The 16,102-nt window shown below is 38.8% G+C and overlaps 1 long non-coding RNA gene across 1 annotated transcript; it reads left to right on the plus strand.

The window, feature by feature from the left end:
* Positions 1 to 2: 2 nt before the first annotated feature.
* On the plus strand, positions 3 to 6,597 carry LOC310910344. Its single transcript, XR_014590283.1, has 3 exons — positions 3 to 111; positions 4,674 to 4,852; positions 5,455 to 6,597. It is a non-coding gene; the product is annotated as an uncharacterized lncRNA (long non-coding RNA).
* The last annotated feature ends 9,505 nt before the right edge of the window (positions 6,598 to 16,102 follow it).

Genomic DNA, 16,102 nt, shown 5'->3' on the forward strand with positions numbered 1-16,102 from the left:
GCGGCCGCTCGGCCGCCGCGTCCCTTGAGCCGTTCGCTGCCCTGCTGCAGCCCTCACAGAGCTCCAGTGCCAGGGGCCTGCCGTGCGAGCTGTAGACGCGTTCACAGAAGGGTACTTTAATATATATATAGGCTAGTGTATATGCTCGTAGGATTTTTGTTTGTTTGGGGTTTTTAAAATTTTATTTAATAAATTTATCAAAGCCCCCTCTTTGAGGCCGCATTTCAGATTTGGCTGAGGTAAAAAAAAAAATGAGCCGATAGCTGTCGGTAGCCCTGGGCTTGCAATCAGACCCGCAGAAGGAGGTTTGCTATCTGAGCTCCAGGAGCTTGTCTGTGTGGATCCAGTTTCAGGTTTGCTTTGGGGGTTTGGAAACTCTGTCTCTGCCTGTGCTTTTGGCCGTGAAGCGGCCTGTGCGGGCTGCAGGCGCCCCTCGGGCAGCCGGGGCTCGGGAGGGACGTTTGTGTTTGTCGTGGTGAGCGCTCAGCTCGTGGAGCCTTCTGCTCCTGCTCAGCTAAACAAAACAAAGATGGCCAGGCTTCCAGCTGGAGGTGGAAGTTTGAGTCATGGAGACTTGCAGAGACTCACCCGTGAGGGGTTTTGTCCTTTAACAGCCTGGCCTCCATCCCAGGCGGTGGCTGAGGCGGCTGCCCCCCTGCCTTCCCAAAGGTCTAAATGGAGTTGCCCTGGATGGGGCAGGGCAGAAAACAAGGGCTCGGGAAAGGTGAGGAGAAGCCCCACAAACACCCACATCTGCTTTGTTCACACATCCGCCTTCCGCTTTTGGTTTGTGTGACTCACGGTTCAGATGACTGGGAGAAAGTGATCCATACAGTAATTCCTGAACCGTGCAGATGGCAAGTCCAGACACATGATCCTGCAGAACTTCCAGTTTCTCTCATTCCTAATGCTTTCAACACAACGTGCCCCCATGTCCCAAGGGTTATTTATGTAAGGTCTAAAGGGGGCTGTCATGTGGAAGCTCTTAGGTTGCATCTGGTCTGGGATGAAGCTTCTTCAAGGTAAGAAGCTTCTTTCCCCATTTCATACCTGTAAGCATTAGGCTCAATTTACTCACTGGATTGTGTTATGGAAAATATCAAACTATCTGAAAGTAAGTTTTGAGCTCCTACGTGTTGAATAAAGCTCACACAACTGTGACGGGTACTTGTCACACCAGAATTTTTATATAATGGCATTTTCCCACGTGTAACAATAACCACACTGCTGCAAGAGCTTGGGCTCCACGAGTGAATCTGCAACAACAGAAATGTGCAGAATGCCATTGAAATCCATGGAATCCAGCTTGAAAGGAGGTGACAATGGGCACAGAGGAAACAGCAAGGCCAACAAGATTTAAATCAGTGTTAAAACTGATGAAGGTTACTGAACATTTTCAGAGTGAAAAGTAATAAAACATTATTTGCAAATCTTAAAAACGGAAGTGAAAGCAGGGATTTTGTTTTGGACCGGATGGCAGAACATTTACTGTTTCCAGCATTCCAATACTGTTAAACTGTAAATGAAAACTAAAAATTGATATATATTTGGGGAGAAAGGGCAGGAAGAGAAGAGGACGGATTGGGAAACCTGCAAAACATAGTAGGTACAGAGTGACAAAGTGTCACCTTTCACTTTTTATTTTAAAACATACTATAAAATACTTATTACCATAACAACAGAAAAACCCCCAACATTTAGTCAGTAAGAGAATAGCAGTGTTTTCTTAAGGCTGTGGTGGTTTTTTTAAGGTTGAATGCTGAAGGATTCAGCAGGATATATGGTGTTTCACAGCTCACGCTGACTTTAGCAGGTGGGAACCAAAGAAGTTTCTGTGCTTGGCTGCTCATAGCATCCATTCACGTGTGCCACACTTTGTCAGCCTCAGAGACTTGCTGCACAAGTACAATTGATGAAGGCAGTGAACCGTAATGCAGAGGACAAAAAAAATTATGAAATGCCTGCTATTTTATACATCTCACCTTCCCTCCTGAAATTCCTTCGCTTCTTGGCATGGAAAATGCCATTATTCATGTCTGAGAATGTAGCAGCCCAATTGTTTGTTTGACTATTTGGTAAAAAATTACCTAAAGAATCTTTTTTTCAGTCTGTCCCCTTGACTTTACCAACAAAAAAACCCCACAGCCTCCATCCCCTCAACAAACAAAACCAACCAACCAAAACAACCAAAAAGGAATTTTATGGCTAAGAGTTGCAGTACCACCTTGCATCCATCAGTCCCCTTTGTGATTTGTCCAAATTCTCTCTCCCCTTTGTATTTTCCCCCTTTCTCTCCTCCACTTGTGCTGGACACCAGTGATGCTTTAATTCAAATCAGGTGGTTTCCAATTGGCATAGTGGTAGTTCTGGATTTATTCCTGCAAGTCTGAACTTGCAGAATCGATGCCTAATTCCAGCCTGAGTGCACTGCCACTGGTTATTTTGAGAAGGGATGTCTATCAAGTGTCCTGAGGAACCCTCTGTGTTGCAGGCTGTGTGGCACAGGAGGAGGAATTGCTGCACAGATGCAGCATCTGGCTGAGAGGAAGAGAGATGCCCCTTGCAGCACACAAGGGAGAGCTCAGAACCCGGGCAGGCTCCTATGAAAACTGCCCACAAAATGTGGGAAAGGAGCTTTCAGGTCTGGGAACTTTCCCTTACATTGCCGAGCTGGAATCACCACAACTTGCCCAGTGTAATAGGTTGCCTTGCGCTGGCAGTTCACACCCTAGTTTGTTCCATGCTAATTTCTCCAGCATGATCACCTCCTGCACCTTCTAATTTTCCCAATAGTTTTTCAGTCTGTGCCTTATTTTTCTCCAAAGCCATCGTGATCCACCCAATGAGTGAAGTATCTGGCACCCACATTTAACCAAATGTGAAATGTACTAATTTAGTTTTTCCTGTGATAGAAGCCTGTCTCAAGGAGAGCTGTACTGTAGGGAAAAAAAAAAAAAAAAAAAAAAAAAAAAAAAAAAAAAAAAGCAAAACCCAAACCAAAAAATACACCTATATTTTTCATTTAAACATTTTTTTTTTGGCACTTCTACTGAAGCAGAATGTTCTTAACAGCAAACCCATTCATACTGTGCAGATTCATTTTTATAGGAATTGTTTGCATTGTCTCTTGGAGAAATGCTCTAATAATTAATTGGGTGTGTGCCTGAATTGTACAATATAGTGTGGATAGTGTCAAAGCATTGCAGAAGGCTTTGTGGTTGTTCCCTACAGGATTTTAATTTGCAGAGCATTGGTATTAAACTTCTATATATCTGTAGAGGTGACTTTGAGTGACACTGATTTAACAATACTCACTGAGGCTAGAGCATTCCAACCCTTCTAGACAGTGGTGCACTTTAAACCTCCTGGGAGGTCCCTTCTCTTTTCCCTTCTTTTGGAAAATCCTTTGCAGTAGATCTCACTGAGTCTTCCATCTAATAAATTATTTTGCTTTCCTTCCGTTGTCTCCTGAAATGCTGCATCCAATACCTTAACTCACCAGCTGGATTCCTGCTGCTCAGAACCAGACATACTAAAAAATATATTTAAAAATCCACCTCCTGATTCCCAATTTAAGACTCAGAAGACTCGCTGGATTTCTCAAGTGTAACAATATATCTGGCAGTTACAATTGCACAGGACTCTTACCGTGGTTCTCTGTCTGAAATCTGGAAAGATCCTTGGGGTGTGACTTGAGAGATAGCCAGGGAAAACTGCCTGGAATAGTCAGAGATAGTGGGATTTCACCAGGGAATGTTTGTAGAGGCCGTGAGGGAAGCGAGGCAGTGCCCATAGCAGCACAGCTTGCTTTGCTTTCACAGGCCGATTTAGAACAGGGAATATTTTTAGCTGATGTAATTGTACTAATGCATAATCATCATAACTTGCAAAGAGGAAGATTGCATATGTATTCCCAGGGTGGTTTAGGACAACAAACCAACCAAAAAAATAAACCCAGCAGTGACTGTCTTCTCATCAGGTCCCGTTCAGTTGAATATATAAGCTGCAAAATATTCACGTCCTCTGGTCTTCCAAAATGACAGAAATGTTCATGGTCCTCAGCTTAGCAGAGTGAGTGTGCTGTGCTGCAATGTTCTGTTCCTGGCATTGGTTAGCACCAGCTTTACAATAAAGTAGGAAATATTTCAAATTTCAAATATATTATTTTCATTATTTGCCAGAAGAAGAGCTTTTATTTCTCCTAACCACTGCCAGCTCATATTTGAGTTACCTTAAAGCATGTCCATAATTTGTAATTTTTACAGTTATTAGATTTTCTGTTTTCTATGTTAATGTCTAATTTTGGCAGCTTTTAGGCCCTCCAGTAGCACATTTTAGTGAGTTCTGTGGCTTAATTGTACAGTGTTTAAGAAGTAATAATCCTTGTATCAGTTTTAGCATGTATTGGCTTGATTCCATTCTAATCTGCCTGCTTAAGTGGTTTTGTGGCAATCATCTTCTATATGAAGTACTTATATTCAGAAACACCTACTGCAGCTGAACACGAAGTACAGTTGGTTGAGTTGGAAGAGCATCTGAATTTCCTATAGCTGCATTACATTACACCTTAAAAATATGTATTATTGATGGACTCCAAAGTATGGATGGGAAATTACTGTTACTGAAATGCTGCACATGATCTTACCAAACTAATTCTGTATTCTCTTTTTCAGTGCAGAAGATGCTGTGTCATGGTTTGTGTGTGAAGAAACAGTAGGAATACCCCACAGAACATTTTTGTACTTTTATCTACTTGTAACTAAGGGCTTTTGTTGGATGTAAAGAGCTACTCCTTGCTGTTTGCCTTACTTTTTCAAGGGCAGAAACACGGAATGGCTTCTTACAATTTAAGGTAATATTCAGGCATAATAGTTATCAGTGGTTGCTGGTACTATGATTTCTGTTAATGAACGAAAGAGAGCATTAATTCTCTGTTAGAGTTCTGTAAGGACCACATTTTCTGATATTTAGGGATTAAAGATCCACTTGAGCTAGAAAAAGGATGAGGAAAAGCTACTTTGTCTTTTCAGTCCTTAGGAGGAAGCAAAAACACAGGGAAATGAGGCAAATAGTTATAAATCCAGGTTAACCTTTGGAAGGCAGTGAAGTCCTTCTGTTTTCCCTTGTTAGCCATTTGAAAAGTTCAAAACCTTTTTTTAATTAAAAAAAGATGATTATTTGTGTACATGAGCATGTTATTACAAACCTGTATTTTTAAATAGGTTCAAGAACATTAAACCACTAGATTACAACAAACAGCATTTCCATTGTTTGATCTATGGTTCCCTTTATTAAATCCAGTCTACTTCAAGTATGTTAAAATTGTTTTGCATTTCTGTAGATTAATTTGATATTGTCATTCTTTAGTCCCTAATCCATTTAAAGCAAGTGCAGCTGCTTGAGTGCAGCTGTAATTTTCTTCCTATTTTGGTGAAATCTCTTTTGTTTTTAAAGAAAATGCATAAAGGAGACATTTTGGGAAGAGAGATGGGAGAAGAGAACCAAAGCCACTACCGGAACATGATCAGGACAAACATTGGAAGACTGTCAGATGTTAAAGAAAAAGAAGGCTGGATCTGACTCTGAAAGTAGCTTCTATTAACCAGTAGATATTTCTGGCTTCATGGGGCATGATTTTATGTCATACAAGAAAGCTGGTCCAGAGAAGGGTCACAAAAGTGATCAGAGGGCTGGAGCACCTTTCCTATGAGAAAAGGCTGAGAGAGTTGAGGTTGTTCATCCTGGGGAAGACTTTGGGAAGGGCTTAATGTGGCTTTTCAGTACTCGAGAGGCCCTTGTAAGAAAGATGGAGACAGACTTTTTAATAGGGCCTGTAGCAATAGGATAAGGGAAAATAGTTTTAAACTAAAAGAGGGTAGATTCAGACTAGGTATAAGGAAAAATTTGTTTACAATGTGTTGTGGAACAGTGGCACAGGTTGCCCAGAGAGGTGGTGGATGCCCCAACCCTGGAAACACTCAGGGTCAGGTGGGACAAGGCCCTGAGCAAGCTGATTTAATTGAAGATGTTCCTGCTCATTGCAGGGGAGTAGGACTAGATGAGCTTTAAAGGTCCCTTCCAACCCAAAGTGTTCTATGATTCCATGAAAATAGTGAATGTGTTCTGTGGGTTAAAAATAATTAATTCTCTGAGGCAATACAAGCCGTTTCAGCACCATAGAATTAATTCCTGTTAGCCAGCTTTACAAGTTTAATGAACAGGAAATTGATAATCATTAACAAAAGGTAAAAAATACTTCAAAGATGTACTTGAATAGCATGGTCCCATTTCTCTGGATTCTTTTGTGAAATTTTGAGTAAAAGTGGAAGGTCTGAAAAGAAAATGTTCTGAAAACCCTATTCTTTTGCAAGTTTCCGAGCTTGTTTGGCTTTGTAGCCTCACGTGGAGCTATGGGAATCACTGTATTCTGGTTGGAGAGCAATCTCAAGAAGGGTTGCAAGGGGAATATGAGGGTATGAGAGAGTTCAGTTGTATGTGTGCTTATTGTAAAATACCTGTAAGCAGAAGAATCTCCAACTGGAGCAATTTTTTTCCTTGGTAAAATGGAAGTGGGTCTGTCCCTGTTTTTTTCTGGTCATTTGTTTAAGCTCAGTATGTTTGTTTGCTTTGGGTTTTGCTGGGTTTTGTTTGTTGGTGGTGGTGGTTTATTTTTTAAAGTGGAAACAGTATAAATAAGCATAATTTCATCCTAGGTAGTTATTCTGGTTATAACATAAATGATTTTCTGAAATGATACTAATTTTGCAAGGCTTTCAGGCTTAGCATTTACATGCTGTGTCTGAAGCAGAAGTCTCACATGCAGAGAATCTGAGTTAACTCCTCTGCCCACAGACACTTTTTTTTCACATGTGAATAGCTGGATCCCTAGACTGAGATTGGCTTGAATTTACAGAAATCTGTACAGGGTAAATTCTACAGGTAATTTCTGTTCAGATACTGCAAGAGCTGAGCCTCCCGGGACTGAAGTATTGAAGAGACATAAACCTCTCTCCTGAGCTAACCAAAAGCTTTAATTCCTCCTACAAATACCACTCCTAGTATTGTGTTCTTAGCAATGGAACTCTGTTTAGGCACTAAACAGACACTAAAGGACATAACCACTGACTTAAGGTCAGTTTTATCAGAGATGAATTTCACTCAGTATTTTATCCATATTGTACACTTTATTGACTCATTTATTGAATGCAGCAGCTCTCAGAGAGTTAGCTGAGAGCACAGCTATAGGGTGCTGGCTTCATGTCCTGATAATTCATCTGGTTCCATTAGTAAAGAACAGGTTTGTCATGGTTGGTTCCTAAATAACTGGTAGAAAAGCTTACAAAAAAGAGGACTCAGTGATTTCAATTGAATACTTGCTCTGATTAAAGGAGAGAGTTTGGTTTGTCCACCTTTGCAGGTCAGAAGCTGCACTAGAAAACCTCAGCACAAGCTCAGATTCTTACTCTTGTAAGGCGTTAAAGTACCTAGAGAAGCCAAAACATATACCAATAATGTTTTAAAACTATTCCTGCCAATGGGTATTTTCATCCTCAGCTAGCTTGGTTTCTGGAGTTCTCTACACTAATCCTTCTCTTCCTTGGCTCTGATTTTCTTAAGTAATAAATACATTCTTAGTCAGCTCCCCATTCATCTTGCTCCCAGCAACCATATGGTAAATATACTCACATTATGTTTTTCACTAAACAGATATAGAACCATGATAGGAGTGTAACAAACAGAAAAAGTACAAGGATGAGGATGTGTCAGCAGAACACTCTAGAAGATGAGTGCAAACACACAGAGTTTATGTATTAATTGAAATTAGAACTTATAGATACTTTCAGCCAGGAGTCTTAAATTAAATTATTAAGGAACTTTCTAAGTAAATTACAAAAACAGTTAAATCAAATTAATTTGAGCAGTGAGAACATCTGATTAGAAAAATAGCACAGTTGAAGTGGTCATTTGAAAAGACAATTAAGATAACTTTTCCTGTGTATACCCACATAGAAACAACAGAAGACTTAAGCAGAGCAGTTCACCTCATACAGATAAATAAGGACTAAAGCTGTCTGCCTTTAAAGTGGAGTAAAACAATAACTATATTCAGTGAATCTTCATAAAACTCTCATCCTTTTTCAGTACTCTAGGCTGTGTTTCTCAGTTTCACTTTTCATGACAGGTATAGTCACCCCAGCTGACAGTCTGAGGAAGAACTTGTACAAAACTAGATTGTATTATGGAAGGAAATTATCCATCCTCTTACCTGGGACCCACCAACATTATACTTGCTCTGTTTAACACACAACTGCATCTCTGGGTGATGCATTGCCAAGAGGCAATGTCACAGGAGAGTTACTTTCTTTAAGAAGAGTACACGTGAAAGGGACTGACAATTGCTTTGCACTGTGAACTGGGAGCAGCAGCACAGTGGAACGGGCAGGGCAAGGAAAGGTGCCAAGAACAGTTACACTCCAAGTTCATTGACTGGAGTGAACTCTGGGTGCAGAGTGCTCCCTTCTAAGTTTTTTCTGTATTATGTTTGTAAAAGTTGCAAAGCCATAGAAGCCAAATTATGGAAGACAGATTTTATCTGTAACAAGCTTCATCCTGCCCAAGTTGTATCATAAACTGCTACAGAGCCATCAGATAGAATACAGGCAAAAACCCCAACACACCTGGGCAGGTATTTTAACTTCTAGCAGCTATGTTTTGGATACTCCAGAGGTCCTTTCTCTCTTCTTATCCAAGTTTCCTAGACCCTCTAAACCTTCAAGTGTAATCTTATCTAGTTCAGTGCCAGTGGAACAGGAAATTTAACTTTATAATTGCTGGAGATATTAGTCATTCCTCAATGGAAATAAGAACAAAAAGTCTTTTGAAAGAAATTGTAATCAATATTCACATCAGTGCCTGCCCAGATCTGCAGAAATTCTGGGTAAGACACAGCATTTGGAGAGCTGATATTTGTGTGGCTGATATATTAAATTCATTAGTGACTTCCTCCACTCTGATAGTGGTCTCTTTCCACAAATCTTTGAAGGACAGGAGGGTGTCACAAGTTGCAAGTCTGTATCAAGACTAAGAATATTTCAACAGAAAACACATCCTAGTTGGTATGGAAAATTTTGATCAGTCAATTATTGCTCCTTTATTCCAACTGCTATTTCATTAATTCACATGGTTTAGGCAGAAATAATCTAAAAGTCCTCAGTCTTCTTTAAGAAAACGCAGAACATCACTATGGTATTTATATTTACAGATCTCTGTAAATATTACTGAGAAACATTAATTGTTTTTCTGAGGTTTAGCCAACTAGCAAGAAAATAAATAAATAAATAAATAAAATCCAACAAAACACTTCAGCATTTATAGTCTAGGCCAGCAAGGCCTCAGAATCAGTGGACCTCAGGATTCAAAAGAGGGATTTGCAGCTCAAGACTTTACTGGAAAGTAAACAAACAAAACCGATGTCAGAAGTTTCACTTCTCAGCCTTGCTAGAGCTGATCTTAAAAGGGCTGGCACTGATGTTTTAAACCATTTGATCTTTTACAAGATGCAAAATTGTCGCTTCTGTTGTCCCCTCTAGGACCTGCTGCTACTGAGCTTTTGAAAGGAAATTACTGCTAATGCAGCTGGCACTGCCTGGAGAAAAGGAACTGAAAACAGTTGGCCCCTTTTGATGCCAGTCAGTGATCTGGCCTCACATGTTGCCAGCTCCTCTGTCTGGTGTTACAACCTGTTACAGGTAACAGCTTGAATTACCTGTAATCTAAAAAAATTATGGTCAGACTACATAGTGATTCTTGCTTTTAGGGTGTGTTTTCTGAGAGGGAGAATTCAGAGGACAACGTCTTGCCTCATAGGACAACAAACACAGAGGGTGGGATGGGTATTTCCTGCTTACAGTGAGAGAGTACAACACATGCTTTTCCTCAGTTTTAAGCATGGTTACTTAGAAAAGGAGTCGACAAACTTGTAGATAAAACTATACAAAATACTCTTGCACCAAAATGTGTTGTTGTTGTTTTGGTTTTTTTACTGAGTTGCAGGATTTATGCAGGCCTTATTGTTACTGATTTTTGAAAGGAATTTTAGAAAAAGTCAGTGAAAACAAGGGTTGTAGTTTGGGCGGTACAAAGGGACGAGGATAAGACTACCTAAAACAGTACACACCAAACTGATGTCTAATTGAAGAAGGAGTGGCATTACTGCCTTGTTTGCACTACTGTGAGAATTTATGGTACATTTTGTGTGATAACCTTTGCTATTAGGCCAGAATAAAACCTGTTTTGTGCTACATATATGCGTTATCTATGTTCTATTATGGGAGTTATTTGATGAGACAGTTTCTTTGCTATTTGCTGGTTATAATTTAGATAAAAAGATAGAAAAGAGTAATCACACTTTATACAGAATATATAAATATTTACCAGAGCATCTCCTTTTCTCATTCTCTACACTGGATTATCCATAAGCAACCAGGATTCCTGAATCTTGGTTAGGAACATGAAGTATTTTGGTTCATACATTCATAAATACAAATTCCTTTTAATTCATCTTACAAATTAGATATGACCTTTGCTATGTAATTGACAACAGATCTTTGAATATTATTTAAGACGTGGCAATACAAAGAGGGGTGGATAGTGTGCTATTTTCACAATGAATTAAGAGTTCAGACTTAGTATTTTACTTTCCTTGTTACTTGTCAAAAGAGATCAAAATAAAAAAATTGAGGGACGAGCAGAGTTCAAATTACAATGCATAAAATTGAAATTAATAGCTCAAGCTATTATTTCTTACAACATAGGGGGATAAAAGTAAAAGTTGGAGTCTGTACTTGGGATCTCAGAATAAACAGAAAGATGACCACACAGCCCCAAATGAGAAACCTTTGAGATTTCTGTCCAATCTACTCCTTTTCAGAAACTCTTTGAAATCAGTCTTTATAGCACAGAATGTGTACAAAACTTGTGAGAATCAACAAGAAATCAGAGACAACTCTGTGTCCCTTCTCCCTCCAGTTTTCCCCATGAAATTATGATTTTTCTTTTCTCTTGACCACATAGACTTATCATAGTGCCAGATTATTCTGGGATATATATCCATGTGGGAAAATTTAGGAGGAAGGCTTTTCATCCCAGACCATCTATTCTTTATTGACAGATCTTTGTAAACAGCAAGTGCCTTCTAAGGAATGTGTGCAAATAAATACTATTGTTTCTTAGCTTTTTAAACATGTGGTGGTCACATAGGTCATTGCATTATGAGAAGTCTGTCAATTATTATTATTATTATTATTATTATTATTACTATTATTATTATACAGAGAGTACCATAATGAAACTACCAATCAATTTGCATCTCAGTAAATTAGCCCTGGTTGAATAACTTACCATGATTCACACATCAGAATCTTCACTTGTGTGTCCTTCATTTTTGTCTGCTTTTCATTTTCTAGATATTTGTGTTGTTTCTACCATTATAGTGTCTGACCAATATAGAAAAAACATTAATGTAAATTCGTATCTTAATACAACCTTTCATGGAGTAAATATAATTTATGTTCCGTTTAGGGATGTTTCACAGTGCTGTAACAAGGACAAAGGAGACACAGTACAAGACCAAATTAAGATGTAGTTAATTAGTCTGTGTGATAGTCTTTGCAACTGGGAAAGGAAGATTAAGAAATAAAGTCATTGTCTTCATGGAAAAATGAGTACTTTTTAAGTACCAAGTAATGGACCATTCTGTAAAAATGTGTGTTATAGACAGTGAAAGGGTATTTTCATGCCAAAATGCAAAGCTGTGTCCAATATCTAAAAGTACCTCTAAATTGAATTAAAGTTTGAAAATTAGGATATTTATGACTAGATAGAAGACATGCTGCTTCTCATCCTGAAACTTTTTTTTTGTAAAGAACTTAATTACGTAATGTGATTATACCTTTGGATTTTACTAGGATTCTCTTTGTTCAAAGTAGTTTAACCCATATTCAGAGTGGGAAAAGCTGCTTTTCTTTCTTGTCTGGTAAGAATGTTTCCACCAGGAGTGAGCCAGGGTTGATAGTGGGCTCAGATTGAGGCGAGTTTTCCTTTCTGTTTACTTCCTTGTGTAGGCAAACCCCGAGTGAGTGCGTCACACAGGAAGTCTGGGGAGTTACTCCAGATTTATGCTGATGTAACAGGACATGAGAGAAAATTTATGACTTTCTGTTCCAAGCAGATGGAATACTGTTAAGTGACAGCTCCAGCAGGAACAGATTTGGGAAGTGTTGTTTTAAAGGCTTGTTAAAGGAGAATGTTTTAAAGAAAGCTTGGAAATAGCAGAAAGAGGAATCATGATTTTTTTTCAGGTTTAAATAATGCCTGAGTAGTGCATTACAAGTCCATGCTGCTTATAATGCTGGAATACTATCCAGTGGCCTCTGTTTCCCCAGTTTTACTGTCAACTAATCTATTCAAATTTAGACTATAAGGGCAAAAGACCAATGCTAGTACTGATCCAAGATGTGTGTGCTCCTGGTCTGTGCTGTACTTGCAGTAGGCTGCCTATCCTTGGCTTGTGATCTTTATGTTCTACTGCTGAAGTAGTGAAAGAAAAACATTTGTAATACCAAAAGAACTGAGAGAGACCTTATAAATGTACTAAAAGGCATCAAGGCAATTTTAAAGCTCTTTGTAAAAAGTAAAACACAAATGTGGACTTTCACCTCTCCACCAGTGTAGTAAATGTCATCAAACTTTCCATTAGTACCTTGCTGTGTTTTCCAAGAAGAGAAATGCCATCGTGTTCATCCTATTCAATTTTTAAAAAATATCTCTCTCTCTGTCTCCTGCTTCAAAACACCGTCGAGGAGACTGGGCAAAGTTAAACATAGCAATTCAAAAGTCAGATCCATTAGCCAAGATGGAATTGGACTTTCTGCTAAAAGAAGAATGATGAAAAGTACTGACAGAGTGAACAGACTGAGGATTTCTTTAATTTAGATATTGCAGTTTCTTAGTATCACATATTTCCTGGATAAATTTCACTGAATAGATTTTTTTTTTCTGGCCTAACATTTTTCTTTCTTCAATAGCCTTGTGTTCCTTTTTGTATGATGCATGTGATGTATTAAATAATTCTATTCTGATTTCTAATCAGTATTTGTTAGCTTCCAGGAGTCAGATCTTATTGCTAGGCAACTAAATGAGAAATCTCCATCTCTGTATGAAGCAGTTTGCTGTATCCATGCTGACCCTGTCCTTATCCATACATCCATCTCTAAAATTACCTAAAGTGCAGCTGTAAACGTCAAATGTAAACATGCTGCATATCTTTCCCATATGGAATTTATCTTGGAACCGAGTTGTTAATAGTCAAAACAGCTTGGAAAAAGGCACAGATTTTCCCCTCCCCCTTTTTAGACATGTTTCCATCACATATATCTATCTTTAAGGACAGCCTTTTCTTAGAAAGAAAATTACTTCTTTCTTTTGGACTAAAAGAAATAGGGATTTATTTATTAATCACTGCCATTTTTTACATTTGGATACTTCCTTAATTTAATTAATGCTTCTGTGAGATTTTGATTACTGTCATTCTCTGTTTTCAAGTTTTCCAAAGGAATTATGAGATAGAGGACTTAGTGTGAAAAGCAACAGCAGGGCTTTAGCAGACTGTAATGACAGCAGTCTTTCTGCAGTTTTTACAAAGCTTATACATTTAATAATTTATTGAGCTCTTATTTGCCATCTCGGTGCTTGATTGCATTTCCAGTGTCATCCAGTGCATTTTGGTGATCTTCTAATAATATGTCCTCTGTAACATCATTGTCTTATTACTAATGATTTGTTCTTATTTTCTTCAATGTTATTTTTGTTGCTACAGTATCACTGTTCTGCCATGGAGAAAAGGGCTTCTGCTGTCACACATAAGAATGACTTTTTATTTTTAAACTATTTTAGATTGTTTTTTAACATATGTGTGGTGTGGGAGTCTCAGGAGTGTGGAATTAAGGTCAAAAGGGGCACGTGGAGGTCACCTAGTTCACAGTCCTGCTCCAGGCATGGTTAATCTCCGAGGTTCAGGGCCTTGTTGTTTTCTTTTTCTCTCCTATGCTGAGTGCCAAGACTGGACACAGAATTCCAGTCAAGGGTGTTTTGGCTGTGGCCTGACAAGTGCAGAGCAAAGAGCGACCAAGAGGTGACTCTTACAGGCATTGCTTAGATGTGCTGCTGTCACCACCCCTTAGATGGTGCCTTGGCTGGCTGAATTACAAGCTTTCCAAGAAAAAGCCTTGGAGTGGAACAGGCCCCTTCCAAACCCCAATTCTGTATTTTTCATTTCTCTTCAAACCAGATTCTGATCCTTCACTAAGGATCTGCAAAAGGAGTTTATGTATATATTCTCATATAAGTACACCTAAAGTTGGTTAGTATAAATAAAGGAGCTGAACTGATCCATTTTTCTGTTCTAATTTTGGTTCAGCTGTGATTAAGGATGTTCCACTGTCCTTCCTGTTCAGATCAGAAATAGATTGGTAACTGACTCATGTTAGAAAATACTGTGTTTAAAAATAGAAATGATCGCATGCTGTGGGTGATCCCATGGAGTGGGGCTTCAGGTGAAGTAGGGTTTAAACTCTCTTTTCTGCTTTGCTGTCATAGCACTGCTATTATTTATGGTTCCCACGTGGCACCACTGCTTTTCTCACCTCCTCAGCCTCACTTGCTGTATTTAGAGACTGAGGCAATCTGGCAAGTACAGTTGAGGGAATGGAGGAAAGCTATAGCTCTGCCCCATACTTTGTGTTTCAGCAGTGCCAAGGCTGAGGGAGCTGGGAAGGCAGATGCTGAAGCCCTGCTGAGGTATGGATGGACAGAGGTGTTTGTGCTGTGAGGGACGTGGTTCCTGGTCCTGGGAGAAGCAGCACTGCTGGGGCCCAGCAGGCACTGGGGTACTGGAGGCACTGCCCACTCAGGCTGGTTCATGTGGCAGCCTGTGCTCAGCTTATATCAGGTGCACAAAAAAGCAGACTCTGTAGCAGAGGATACAGAACATGTGGAAATAGAAAAAGTTTCTCCCTTCCTTTCTGCCAGTTTAAAGTAAAGAGAGCACTTCTAAAGAGGAAATGGTATCTCACTCATAACTGCAAAAGTAGTGGACAGGCAGTGCTGGTGCAGTGATGTACATCTCTGATGCAAACCAACCAAACTTCACAGGAAGATTCCTTGTAAGCCACCAAATGGCTTTCAGGTTAAAGAGAAGCTTGCACATCTTCTTGTTAGGAATCCACTAAGCTGTCCAATATCCACAAAATGAAGTTATTATATTTGGTTATTATATTATTTGCTCAGTTATAACTTTTAGTTTAAGTCCCAAGTTAGAACCACAGAATCATTATGATTGGAAAAGTCCATAAGATCCAAAAGATCCCCAAGTCCCAGCACCATTACAATGTTCACCACTAAATTACTAAACCATGTCCTCAATGCTACATCAGACCAATCTGTATCTACTATAAATATTAATCCTAATATAATGTCTTATACACTACTTATTTTCTTTTAGAGATTCTACCCAGTCTTTTTGTTTTCTTATGAGATTTTTGTTGCAAAGTATCTAATTCTTTAAGATGTTACAGATAGAAGCATGAAAATGGTAAGTTATTAATAATTAGAAATAGTAGCTGCAATGTTAATTTTTTAATATCTTTTATGCCTTTAAAAAATCCTACATTTCTGTGAAGTTAGCTTGTTTTCTCTTAAAAAATGCTGTAGGTGTTGATTTCTTATAAGATGATTCTCTTAACATACATCACTAAATCTCTTGATTATAAAAACTGGTATTGTGTGGTCAGGCAGTTGGAATAGATGCTCATTGTAGCTCCCTTCCAAACGAACTGCTCTGTTCTATTCAGTATGTTTATTTTTCATTTTTTGGACAGAAAAATCAGGGTTATTTTCAAACAACAGTTCAGTCTTCTAATAGAGTTAGTTTATCCACCCACTTCAGCCTTACTACAATAGTGCTTCAAAAAGAACAAAACCTATCTCAGTTGTGAGTTCAAATCTAGACTAAATAAATGCATTTTATTAATCTATTATATTCCTA

Source organism: Zosterops lateralis (assembly GCF_965231275.1).
Source record: "Zosterops lateralis genome assembly, chromosome: 6".
Classification (NCBI taxonomy): Eukaryota; Metazoa; Chordata; class Aves; order Passeriformes; family Zosteropidae; genus Zosterops; species Zosterops lateralis.